This window comes from Saccopteryx bilineata, chromosome 3 (assembly GCF_036850765.1).
Source record: "Saccopteryx bilineata isolate mSacBil1 chromosome 3, mSacBil1_pri_phased_curated, whole genome shotgun sequence".
NCBI classification, from domain to species: domain Eukaryota; kingdom Metazoa; phylum Chordata; class Mammalia; order Chiroptera; family Emballonuridae; genus Saccopteryx; species Saccopteryx bilineata.
In genome coordinates, this window is record NC_089492.1 from 143127067 (window position 1) to 143139745 (window position 12679).

Below are 12679 nucleotides of genomic sequence, written 5' to 3' on the forward strand. Positions count from 1 at the left end.
CTCTTTTGGGAGAAAAATGCCAAAGAGGACGTTCATTACATAGGAGGAAAAGGCACCACCAGGACATAAGCCTATGAAAGACAGGCTAACTCTATTGTGTGGTAATGCTAGTGGTAATTGTAAAGTGAAGCCCTACTGGAGTACCATTCAGAAACTCCTAGAGTGTTTAGCAAAAACAATGTGATTAAAAGTAAATTGTGGGCCCTGGCCCGGTTGGCTCAGTGGTAGAGCGTCGGCCTTGCGTGTGGGAGTCCCGGGTTCGATTCCCAGCCAGGGCACAAAGGAGAAGCGCCAATCTGCTTCTCCACCCCTCCCCTTCTCTTTCCTCTCTGTCTTTCTCTTCCCCTCCTGCAGCCAAGACTCCATTGGAGCAGCATTTGCCCAGGTGCTGAGGATGGCTCTTTGGCCTCTGCCTCAGGGGCTAGAATGACTCTGTTGTGGCAGAGCAATGCCCCAAGATGAGCAGAGCATTGCCCCCTAGTGGGCATGCTGGGTGGATCCCGGTCGGGTGCATGCGGGAGTCTGTCTGACTGCCTACCCGTTTCCAACTTCAGAGAAATACAAAAAAGAAAAAAAAAAGTAAATTGTATGTGATATGGAGGACAAACAAGAAAGCATGGGTCATGAGGACAATTTTCATTGAGTGGATTAATGAAGTGTTTGGCCTGAGTGTGGAAAAAGTACCTCCAGGATAATCAGTTGCCCCTTAACTGCCTCCTGGTAATGGCCAATGCTCCTGCACATCCTCCAGGTTAGAAAGACACATTGTTGGAGGCATTCAGTTTTATCACAATGAAGTTCTTGCCCCTAATACCACACCACCCTTCCAGCCCATGGACTAGGATGTCATTTCAAATTTCAAGAAACTGTACACAAAAGCAATGTTTCAAAGGTGCTTTGAGGTGACATCAGATACAGAATTGTCTTTAAGAGTGTTCTGGAAAGAACATTTCAACATTCTCAACTGCATTAGCCTCATAGATAAGCTTGGCAGGGAGTGACATCCAGGATGATGAACTCTGCCTGGAAGAAATTATGGCCAGGATGTGTGCATGAGAGATTTTGAAGGATTTGAGCCTTCCCCTGATGACCCTACACATGTGGTGCAGTTCATTGTTGATTTGGGGAAGTCCGTGGGTTTGGAGGTGAGTGGTGAGGATGTGGAAGAGTTGGTGGATGACCATAGTGAAGAACTCACCATTGAAGAGCTGCAAGACCCTCACCGAGAAGTGCAACAAACGGCAGGTGAAGAAGTTGCTTCAGATGAGGAGGAAGAGACAGGGGGGAATGTGCCTTCTTCAGAGAGTAAGGACATCTTCTCCATGTGGAGTAAAGTACAGGGATTTGTGGGGGAAAATAACCCAGACAAAGCTGTTGCAGGCTGTGTCTGCAACTTGTTTAATGATAATGTCTTGCTCCATTTTAGGCAAATCTTAAAGAGGCGGCAGAAACAGAACTCTTTGGATAGCTTTTTTTGTGCCACATGGGTCCACTGACTCTGAAGCTTGTCCTAGTGTCAATAAACCAAAAAGGGAAGTGACCCCAGATAGTGTTTTGATATCTAAGGTCCTTATGGAGGGGAATTCCTCTTCCAAACAATAATATCTGCATCTTTCTCTTCCCTCCTCGCTGTCTTCCATACACCAAGAAAAGTCTTCAGAATGGTAAATGCCATGTTAAATGTTCATTTATTTTTTACATTAGCCTTTTATATTCATTTTATATTAATTTCTTATTGTTTTTAGTATTAAACACTACATTAATTCTCTATAAAATGTGTTTTGGTAGGTATTTTGAAGTGTCTAGAATGAATTAATTGGGTTTACATTGATTCACATGGAAATAATTGCCTCGGTTTTTATTGGTTTTGAATTTTGCTGATTGTTTTCGAACTGATTATCGACAAAAACCTAGGTATCACTGTGTAAGTATGTAATATATATATCATTGCAGTATAATAAATTTGTATGAATTGTATGCATATAATGTGCATACTTTATATTATATTATATAGTACATTTTATATAGCATATAGTATATAGTATGTAATATATATTACAGTAGGATGCTATACATATCTGATATCCTACTGTACTATTCTTCTGCAACTTGACTTTTAAAAATTTAATATTATGTTTTTTAAATATACTCTTATTAATATGTATGCTATGATTCATTTATTTTTATTGTTGCTTACCATTTCATTATACAAATACACTATAAGAGCCTTCAACTGTATTGGTAAGGTTTTACTTGCCAAACAGTGTGGGTGTATACAGGTATTTTCTGCTTTATTCATTATACCTCCTTGTAAGTAAGTGGTAAATATTTTCTAATAAAGCCAAAAGAAAAGATAGGTTATGCAATGTCTGATTTCATTCAGTCTTCCATACAAAGTTGTATACTGTACAACCTTGTAGAGTCGCCTCCAACTTCTTTGGTTTATGTTTGGAGATATTTCATTAAAACACTACTACATGCTCCTGACATCCTTGGAACTGAGATGGTGTAAGGCTTGACCTCAGGTAGTGGAAGGAGAAAGAGGTAAGAAGGCAATGTAAACAAAACTGGAAACAAAGCAGATATCATTAAAGGCTTACATCTGAATCCTACATAAAACTAAATATTGCTTTAAATGGTTAGTCTACATTTTCTTCTTTTTCAGTTTAGGTAAACTTCAGTTCCATATGTTTGTTCAACAGAAGAATATTTAATCTTATTAAATTGACATTTATTGGGAATTTCTTAAAGATATATAACAAAAAAACAATGCAGTAATGTAACACAAAAATTTAAATAATGTTCATAAGATTTAAAAGTGCCACTTGTGTATAGAAAGGCTCTTTATAAGATTAAACTAATCAGACTTAATGAATGTATGTTTGGACTTTTGAGCCAAATAAATATAATAACAGGGGAGATGTAAAGAAACAGGCCAGGAGTGATAAAGAAGAGTGAGAGGGATTTAACAATGCTCCTACTAAATTTTAATCTATCTAGCTGATGTATTTATTTGTTTATCTTTTGTTGAGGATATAATACGGTGCATGTGAGTACAGTCATTATTTGTCTGATTATTGTTTTGCTTCCTCAATTTGCTCCAAAATTAAGCATTTGTTGTCTTAATTAAATTTACATGTAATCTTCATCTTTCTGGATGATTCCTGATTGTGACATTTGTTTTCACTTGTATTCACTACCGGTGGCATATCCAAATCTCCACCCACCAAGAGGAACAATGCTCTCTCTTGCTATGGATGCCTAACCAAAATTAATTTCAAAGAACAGTAAAATAAGAATTCTTCTCTTTGGACTTCATCTTAATAGAATTTCATATCAGAGTCACATCTTGGTGGGATAAAATTTTCTGTATAGCCTTATATTTCATATCTTCAAAATGTTCCTCTAGGAATATTTTAGGGGTACAAAACTGCACCCGCAGTTTTAGGGGTACATATGTCTGCATGTGCACTTGCATGTGCATCTGTTTTGTGTAAAAGCTAAGCGTTTATGTTTATGCTTTTAAAATAAATCCCAGCATATCATAGAATGAGCTCTTAACATTTATAAGAAATTTATTTTAGTGGTTCTAAAAAATAATCTCTTTCCTACAGTGGTGATTGAGTGAGTTCCATGGATCACTAACAATTCCCCAGCTTATCTGCAGCCTTGTTTATGTTTCAAGCTAATGTACATGGCAAAGCAGATGTCTTTTCTTTGTCGGATTTAATAATTTACTCATAATGTTTAATCAAAACTAGACACTGCCTCAATGGAATTTCATCACAGACTGTGCTGGTTTTTCCATTAACTTTGACAAGAGCTTTGTTTTAATAGCAAGTGGAAATAGATGCAGTAGACAAAACTGGAGAAACACCATCCTAAATCATGAGGTTTTGTGTAAAATTGCAAGTCAGGAAATGATAAACACACAAAGATCAAAAGCCTGATTTTTGGCAATTCCAATCAAAAAGCCTTAAAATGATGCATATTCTTTCAGTCAGCAATTTCATACCTGGAAATTTATTCTAAGGCCATAATCTTAAATGTACAACATACAGCTATGAGAATGTTTATCACAGCTCTCTTCATAGGTGTGAAGGCTTAGACGTAACTCATGTCTAACACAAAAGAGTTGGTTAAATGATAGTGTCCATAGAACTGCATAAATATATAGCCAACAAATGCGTGGTTGTAAAAAATATTTAATAGTAGATAAAAATAGCACAGACTGTTAATTGACAGGATCCATGATCCCTTGCTCTTCTGTAATAAAATATTGATTTCATTAGGATGGCAAAAAGACAACTATTTATCAAGAAATCTATTACCATGTCTCTGTCAATATCAATTGAATAAAATGTAAATTGTCATAACAGACAACTCCAAAAAAAATAAAATAATTCATTTTTCTTTAGAAAATAATGTATATATGTACATACATGTATAAACATATATATATAGACTAAAATATGGTAGTGTTTGTATCAAAGTGTTGATAGTGTTTACAGAGACTATAGGTAATAGATTATTTTATTTTTTGTTTATAAAAATACAATCAATTTGAAAACATACACATATATATACCTATATACATATGTATATAACTATAATTTTAAATTCACCAATAAAGAGTGAACCCATGATACACTAGATGCTCCACCTTGAACCCCAATAAAAGCAAAGCTTCAGGTCTGTGCCCTCTCTCTACCTGTGACCTTGCTGTGTGGTCTCAGACATACCATGTACCCTTTAAAGCCAGGAGCAATAAATTTTGCTTTTTCAAATTGCCTGACAGTTGTTGTTGAGGTGTATTGTGCAATTATAATAAGAACTGTAAGGGCTGATCCAGTCACAATATTGGCTCCAGTTGAGGAAATGTCTGTAGAAGTTTGCCACAAGTAGTATGGGCTCAAATGAGTGCTCCAGGCCTTCCTAGACCATGGCGTCATTATCAATAGGCTAGACCAACACAAAACAGAATTGTAATTCAGCTAGAAATCAACTAACAAAATGGCAATATTAAGTCCATATCCATCAATGATTACTTTAAACTAAATGAACTAAAATCTCCAATTAAAAGATTTAGAGTGGCTGAATGAATTTTTTAAAAAAGTAAAAGACCCAAATTTATGCCACCCACAAGTGACTCACTTTACCTTTAAAGATATACACAGACTAAAGGTGAAAGGATGGAAATAATATTTCATGTAAATCAAAGCCAAAGAAAGCAGGGGTAGTTATATAGACTTTAAGCCAAAGACCATAACAAAAGACAAAAAAGGTTCTTATGAGATGGTAAAGAGGTCAATCTATCAAGAGGATATAAAATTTATAAATATTTATGGACTCAGCATTGGGGCACCTAAATGTACAAAGGAAGTATGAACAGATTGCAAGGAAAAAATAGACAGCAGTGCAATACTAAGCAAGGCACTTCAGTATCCCCCCTCAACAACGGATCCAGAGAGAAAATCAATAAAGAAACATTGAAAGCAATGCACATGTTAAACCAGATCAACCTAATAGACATGTACAGAATGTTACATCTAAAACCAACAGAATATACATTCTTTCAAGCACACATGGAGTAGTCTGTAGGACCAATCAAATGTTAGGTGGAAAAACAAGTCTCAGCAAATTTTAGGATTGAAATTATACCAAGCCAATGTTATTATTTAGGACATGGTATATATGATTTACTAAATATACAACAAATGGATTAAAAGCAAAGGTTTATGTTTATTGTTTTCCTTACATGTAAATAAATTTCAGATCAAATAAAATTTTAAATAAAAATAAAACTGTCAACTTTAAAATATAGGTTAAATATAATGGAGGAAGTCATTATATGCATGACACCAGAAGACATTGCAAATGAAAAGATCAATATATTTCTGCATGAAAATTATATGTGACATGCACTCTGTATGAACCAAAATTAAAATACAGATAAGATGGGGAAAGACTATCCCATGTATGAAGTGTTAGAAGCTCAAAACTCAACACATTTTTAAAAATTAAAATCAGGGAGTGACATTATTGAGATGGAAGAATAGGAAGTACAAACTCTTCTTCCCCCATGGAGACATCAATTCAACAATACACACACTAATTCCCTTTCTAAGAAATCCAAAAACCAGTTAAGAGTCTACTGCATCCCATGTGATCATAAAACCAGCCACAATGGAGCTAGTAGAAAAAGTTGTGGTCTCCTACAACTCAACATCAACAAAACAAACAATGTAACTAAAAAATGAACAAAGCGTTTGAATAGACATTTTTTTCAAAGAAATATAAATGGCAAACAGGTACATAAAAAGATGCTGAACATCATTAATCATCTAGAAATCAAAACTCAAAACCACAATGAGGTCACTCCACATCTCTTAGGATGACATCATAAAAATAAAAATATAAGTGTTGTCAAGAATGTGGAGAAATTAGAAACTTTGTATGCTATTGATGGGAGCATAGTAATGCAATGAGGATTCAGTAGATCCTCATTTCTAGATATTTATACAAAATAAATATTAAATAACCAGAATCATAAAGAGATATTTACACACCCATATTCATTACACATTATTCACAATATTCAAGGATGAAAACACCTTAAATATCCATTGATAGGTGAATGGATAAAGAATGTGCTATATACATATAATGAAATATAATTCACCCTTAAAAATGAAGGAAATCCTGTTAAATGTGACAACCTGGATGAATCTTGAAAGGAAGTAAAATAAACCAGACATACAAAAATAAGTACTGCATGATTCCACTTACATATGACCTCTAATGTAGCCAAACTCGCAAAACACAGAAAGTCAAAGGATGGCTTCCAGGGGCTGGAGGAAAAGAAGGTGGAAAATTGCTGTGCAGTGGGTATACAGTGTAGCCATGCAAGAAGAAAACTTTCTTCAGATCTGTTTATAACATTGTACATATAATTAATAATACTGTACTGCATACTTAATTTTAATTTATTTGTGTAGTTATTATGTTGGTTTAGGGTTTTTTTTTGCACAATTAAAAAAAGAAATAAAATAGCATTAGAAAATGAACAAATGTTATAAATAGATAAGAAATAACTAGTGAACAGAAAAAAAATGGAAAAAACATTCAGGCCCTGGCCCATTGGCTCAGTGGAGGAGTGTTGGCCGGGCATGTGGATGTTCTAGCTCAATCAATTTCCTGTCAGGGCACACAAGAGAAGTGACCATCTGCTTCTCCACCTCTCTCTCTCTCTTTTCTCTCCTCCCCTCCCCCTCCCATAGCCAAAGCTCAATTGATTCCAGCTCATCAGCATCCAGCACTGAGGATGACTCTGTGGAGCCTCCATCTCAGGTGTTAAAAATAGCTCCGTTGTGAGCATAGCTTCTAATGCTTTCACATAATGGACTTAAGGCAGGATAGTAAGAAGCTAGGAAAATTCCTTGGCAAGTGGATGGGGAAACAGCTCAACAAACTGGCTGAGCAACTTACAGACAGATGTACAAAGTCACTAGGGCAAAGCTCTGGGTGCCTAGCAAGGGGCAAAACTGGTGCTGACCCTGTGACCAGGGTGACCTTTCCTCCCCTGGCATATCGCTGGTCATGTGGTTTAGATCCCTTGACCTTTCCTCCCTAGCAATAACATCTAGGCCTAGGTTGTATTTTAGCTCAAGCCCTGAAAAGCAGCAAAACCAGCTGTGATGACTAATGACCCCCTGCCCTGGTGCTGACCAATCAGTGGAGATTATGATGCTAAAAGGATAACCTGGAAAAGCTGATGAATTTTCTATTGAGATCCATCTTTGAGACCTTCCCTTAAGCCTTTTCCTTTGGAAAGCTGATAAAACCTCTCAAGACAAAAAGCCAATGTGCCCTCCTTGGGAGACTCCCACTCACCTTTTTGAGTGAATTTTCTTTTTCTAAACTCTAAGGGTCCCCGTGAGTCTTATAATGAGAGAAACAATGGACAGTGGCAGCTCGTCCTGAGCTAGCCTCTGAGGACCTGCCTCCAAGGTCCATTTTTCTTTGACTTCTGGTGTACTAGCCCTGTCCTGGCTCATTTCTTTCCCATAGGCTTCTCTGGAGCCAAAGCAACCCCATCCAATCTCTGTCCTATAGCTTCTTCTTTCCTTGGGCCTTCCTTGTTGTACTGTCCCCAGCTTAATACACGTACTTTCAAAATCTTCTAGATTTGTGGTGTGAAATCTTTCCTGCATGAAGTCAAGAACCCACACGCTACTGGCCGACCCAAGGCAGTCCTGCTCTAGGCCCAGTCCCCTTTTTAGTAATAGAATAAAATGTAATGGTTTTAAATGTTCTATAAAAATTTATTAAAGAATATAAAAAAGCATTGTGTTATAAATCAGTATATAGTATTGTAATCCTATTCAGAACTTAATAACAATTCAAAAATTAATGGTGGTTATTCTGAATGATCAGCTGTCAAAGGATTTAAATTTTTTTTTGGCTCACCTGGTCTTTACATTTTTATTATTAAAATGTGTTACCTTTACAGTAAATTTTTTTTGAAAAAAAAATTTTAAGAGAAAGAGAGAGGAAGGGAGAGGGATGAGAAGCATCAACTCATAGTTGTGTCACTAGTTGTTCATTGATTTCTTCTCATATCTGCCTTGATTGCCTTGACCATGGGCACCAGCCTAGCCCATGGCCCCTTGCTCAAGCCAGCAATGTTGGGCTTCAAGCCATTGACCATGTGGTCATGTTTATGATCCCATGCTCAAGCTAGTGACTTCAGGGTTTTATCCTGGGTCCTCAGCGTCCAAGGTTGATACTCTGGTCACCACCTGGTCAGGCAAACAGTAATTGAAAAATAAAATAATATAGCAAAAAAAAATTTTAAGTGGAGCAAAGTTTGTCATTTCTCTACTTTTAACATTTAGTTTATGGGATTTAACAGTGTATTTTCCCAAGTTGGTATTAATAAATTTAAACTAAAATTATTGTGATTATTTTGATGAATGTCACCTTTTATCCCTAGTAATAAAAACAAGCAGCCAACACTTATGTTCCATATTCCCTGTGTAATATTCAGAAGTATATGTATTCATTTTACTCTGAAAATTTCACCTTGTTCCTTTTAGTCCTCAGGTATAAATCAGCATCTTTCTCAAATAGAACACAGAAAAGAGAGCATGTTGATGGGTGCTATTTTACACAGAAACATATTTGATTTTAGTCTTCATCTTTGTATTATTTCATGTTTGTCATTACAGAGACATATAAGTTAATTTCAACTTCCACAATTTAGCTAGCATTCTAATTATCCATTGCCACATGCCTACAAATTTAGAACTGGATTAAGTCTAGAGTAATAAAAAAGGAAATAAGTGTAATGCACAGCAATCTCCCCAATACATTCATTTCTCACTTTTGACAAATCTATGAAGTTCTTCAGATATTGCAGTTTGCTTACTTTTGACTGATTTACACACATGAAACCATGCATATTGTTTATCATTCTATCATTCTCTAAAGAAATCTTACATTTGAAAGGCAGATTATGCTGCAAACTCCTTCTTAAAGTGAAGCAAGTCTGAATAATCCCGGCAGCACTTCAATGCCTTGAAGATAATGAATTCGCGTTTTATTCATCAGTTCAAATGATATGATATAGCATCTTAGCAGGGTGCAGTTTTTCAAATACTATCAGGATATGTTCATCAAATGATGTGGAAAAAAACATATTGCATATTGCAGAGGGCCTGGCACAGTTGCAGGGAGTTGGGGGAGGAGTAGCAATTAGCATAGAGAAAAAAGAAGGATCTCAGAGGCCAATCAACATTTTCCAAATAGAGACTACATATCCACATCTTTGGTTCTCATTCATTCTTCTTCTTTGCTCCCATTCCTCCAAGTAAAGCATACTAATGTCCTCTAACCCATAAATCTCTTAATAACTTGCCCAAGGAAACGTTGATCTTTCTCAGAAGCTGCCAAATTAGAGCCTGTTTGCAATAATTAGTAGTATTCTCCATAAACTTTCAAGAGAAGAAATTAAAAAGTAAGAGGGATGTCTTTTATATTTGTTCTGATCTAAACCAGAAGTGTCTATCTGAGGGAGATAGTGGATGTGTTCTCTTGGCCCACACTGTGATTTATTTAATATTTAAGTTGTTCCTAAAATATAAAAGTTAAGGAATCTACATAGACATCATAGTGTCTGGCTGCTCTTCAAATATAGAAGAACCAAACACATTGAGCATGGCAAAAGAAAGAAGGGTTTGATTGGTAGTTCTCACCTTTAAGAAGGTCATCTTGCTTCAGTCTCCACCGCCTTTATCACCATGCCTATTGTCTCTCTGGCCACATAATGCTTTGGACTTTGTAATCCCTGATATAAGCCTTGGACACTCTCTTGTAGGACTTTCCTGATTATGCTTTTAATGAATGTATTTATCTGGCTCTTTAGCTGAAGAGTTACTTAGTCAGTTTGAAAAAATTGATCACTGATTAGAAAAGTGTAAAGAAAGAAAGGATAGGTGAGCAAATTGCCCAAATTCTACCACAGCACACATTTTTATATATTCAAAACCTCAACGGAATTACAAGAAAATCATTAATACAATAATGATAAAAAATTCCATAAAAATTAAAAATTTTTCACCAATAAAAATAATGAAAAATCATGCATGCTGAATATATGAGCTGAATTGATAATAAGTTGGGTTTTTTTGTTTTGTTTTTTGTTTTTTTGTATTTTTCTGAAGCTGGAAACGGGGAGGCAGTCAGACAGACTCCCGCATGTGCCCGACCAGGATCCACCCCGCACGCTCACCAGGGGGTGATGCTCTGCCCATCCGGGGCGTCGCTCTATCGCAACCAGAGCCACTCTAGTGCCTGGGCCAGAGGCCAAGGAGCCATCCCAAACGCCCGGGCCATCTTTGCTCCAATGGAGCCTTGGCTGCGGAAGGGGAAGAGAGAGACAGAGAGGAAGGAGAGGGGGAGGGGTGGAGAAGCAGATGGGCGCCTCTCCTGGGTGCCCTGGCTGGGAATCGAACCCGGGATCCCCACACGCCAGGCTGACGCTCTACCACTGAGCCAACCGGCCAGGGCCGATAATAAGTTATTCATGCTTTTTCTTATCAGCTGTTTTTATTCTTGTCTACTATATATTTAAAAGAAGTTTTTCTTTCCCATGAATACACTTGAAGAGTTTTGCATATTTGCTGCACATATTTTTCTTTCTGGTTTCTTTCTCAGTAACCTGAATCACATTACAAAAGATCAAAGTCACCCAATTTACTACAATTAATAGTTCAAAGTCAGTCTCTCTCTCTCTCTCTCTCTCTTACATTTCCTCTTTCTCTGCCTCCTTTCCTCCCTCTTATTTAATTCAAAATCCTGTAATAGACTGAGGAAGCATCTATGCTCATAGGGAACTGAGCCCATAATAGTAGATGACAGGCAACACTTTCAGCATCATCTTTTAAAAATGCACATATCTAGGCTCCACCACAAACATGTTGAAACAGAATTTTTGAATGCAAGATTGAGCATCTGTCTGTAATGATTCTAATGTTGATCAGTTTTACACCCAAAGACCTATAATGCAAGGAAATTTCAGCAACAAGGTCAGAGTCACAGCTTCAAATACAGTATTGTCACTATTTTAGTCACAGAGTGTGTGTCTAGCAACTACATAATGCAAAAGTCAAAACACATGACAACTCTATATAGTAAAAGTCAGAACACAAGAGAAATAAATATTCATATAAACATGCTTGATTCTACTTATTAAGTCATATATTTATCCTCCTATCCAATGTTTACTCCAGAGAAGCAGATAATCACTCAATAAAACAAATTCCATAACTCCTGTGAAATTTTCAAGCTGGTCTCTAGAGGATACATGATTTTGGGTCTACTTATTTTTCTCTTTAATATCAAATTCAATTCTGATTATAAAAAGACAAGCTGGTAAAAAATTTGACAACTAAAAAAACATAAAGTGGTCATTAAAAATCACCCTTAATCTTGATTTTTAAAATATATTTCCTCCTTGCCTTTTTAAAAAATCTATAGAAAGAGTGGTGTGGTGTGGTGCATATATACAATGGAATATTAGTCATAAAAAATGATAACATATTGCCATTAATCACAACAAGGGTGGAGCTTGAGAACATTATACTGAGTAAAATGAGTAAATCAGAAAAAGCTAAAAGCCATATCATTTCATACATAAGTGGGATATAAAACTGAGACTCATAGACATAGACAAAAGTAAAGTGGTTACCAGAGAGAGGGGGTTGTGGGTGAGGGGAGTCAGAGGAGAGGAGTAAAGAGGGACAAATATATGATGACAGAAAATTATTTTACTTTGGTGATGGGTACACAACACAATCAACAGTTCAAATGCCATAGAAATGTTTACCTGAAAACTATATACTCTTATTGATCAATTTTCTAAATAAAATTCTTTAAAAAAGAAACACATTCTATGAGTTTGTTTATTTTTGAGCTTAAAATACAAACTATGGATTTGCCATAATTGTGTTAATTATTTTATGTAAACCAAATTGCCTTTTAGAAACCCCGACTCGCATCAAAAACATATTTCCATTTTCCCTCATTACCAAAACTTAATATATTAATATTTTAACATTTTATTATATGCAGAAAGTACTCCATTGTTTAAATTTATCTTTTCAATTTCAATAATGAT

At 36.0% G+C, this 12679-nt stretch overlaps 1 non-coding gene across 1 annotated transcript; it reads left to right on the plus strand.

The window, feature by feature from the left end:
* Nucleotides 1-201: 201 nt before the first annotated feature.
* Nucleotides 202-278, plus strand: TRNAA-UGC (transfer RNA alanine (anticodon UGC)). The gene has a single exon. It is a non-coding gene; the product is annotated as a tRNA-Ala (tRNA).
* The last annotated feature ends 12401 nt before the right edge of the window (nucleotides 279-12679 follow it).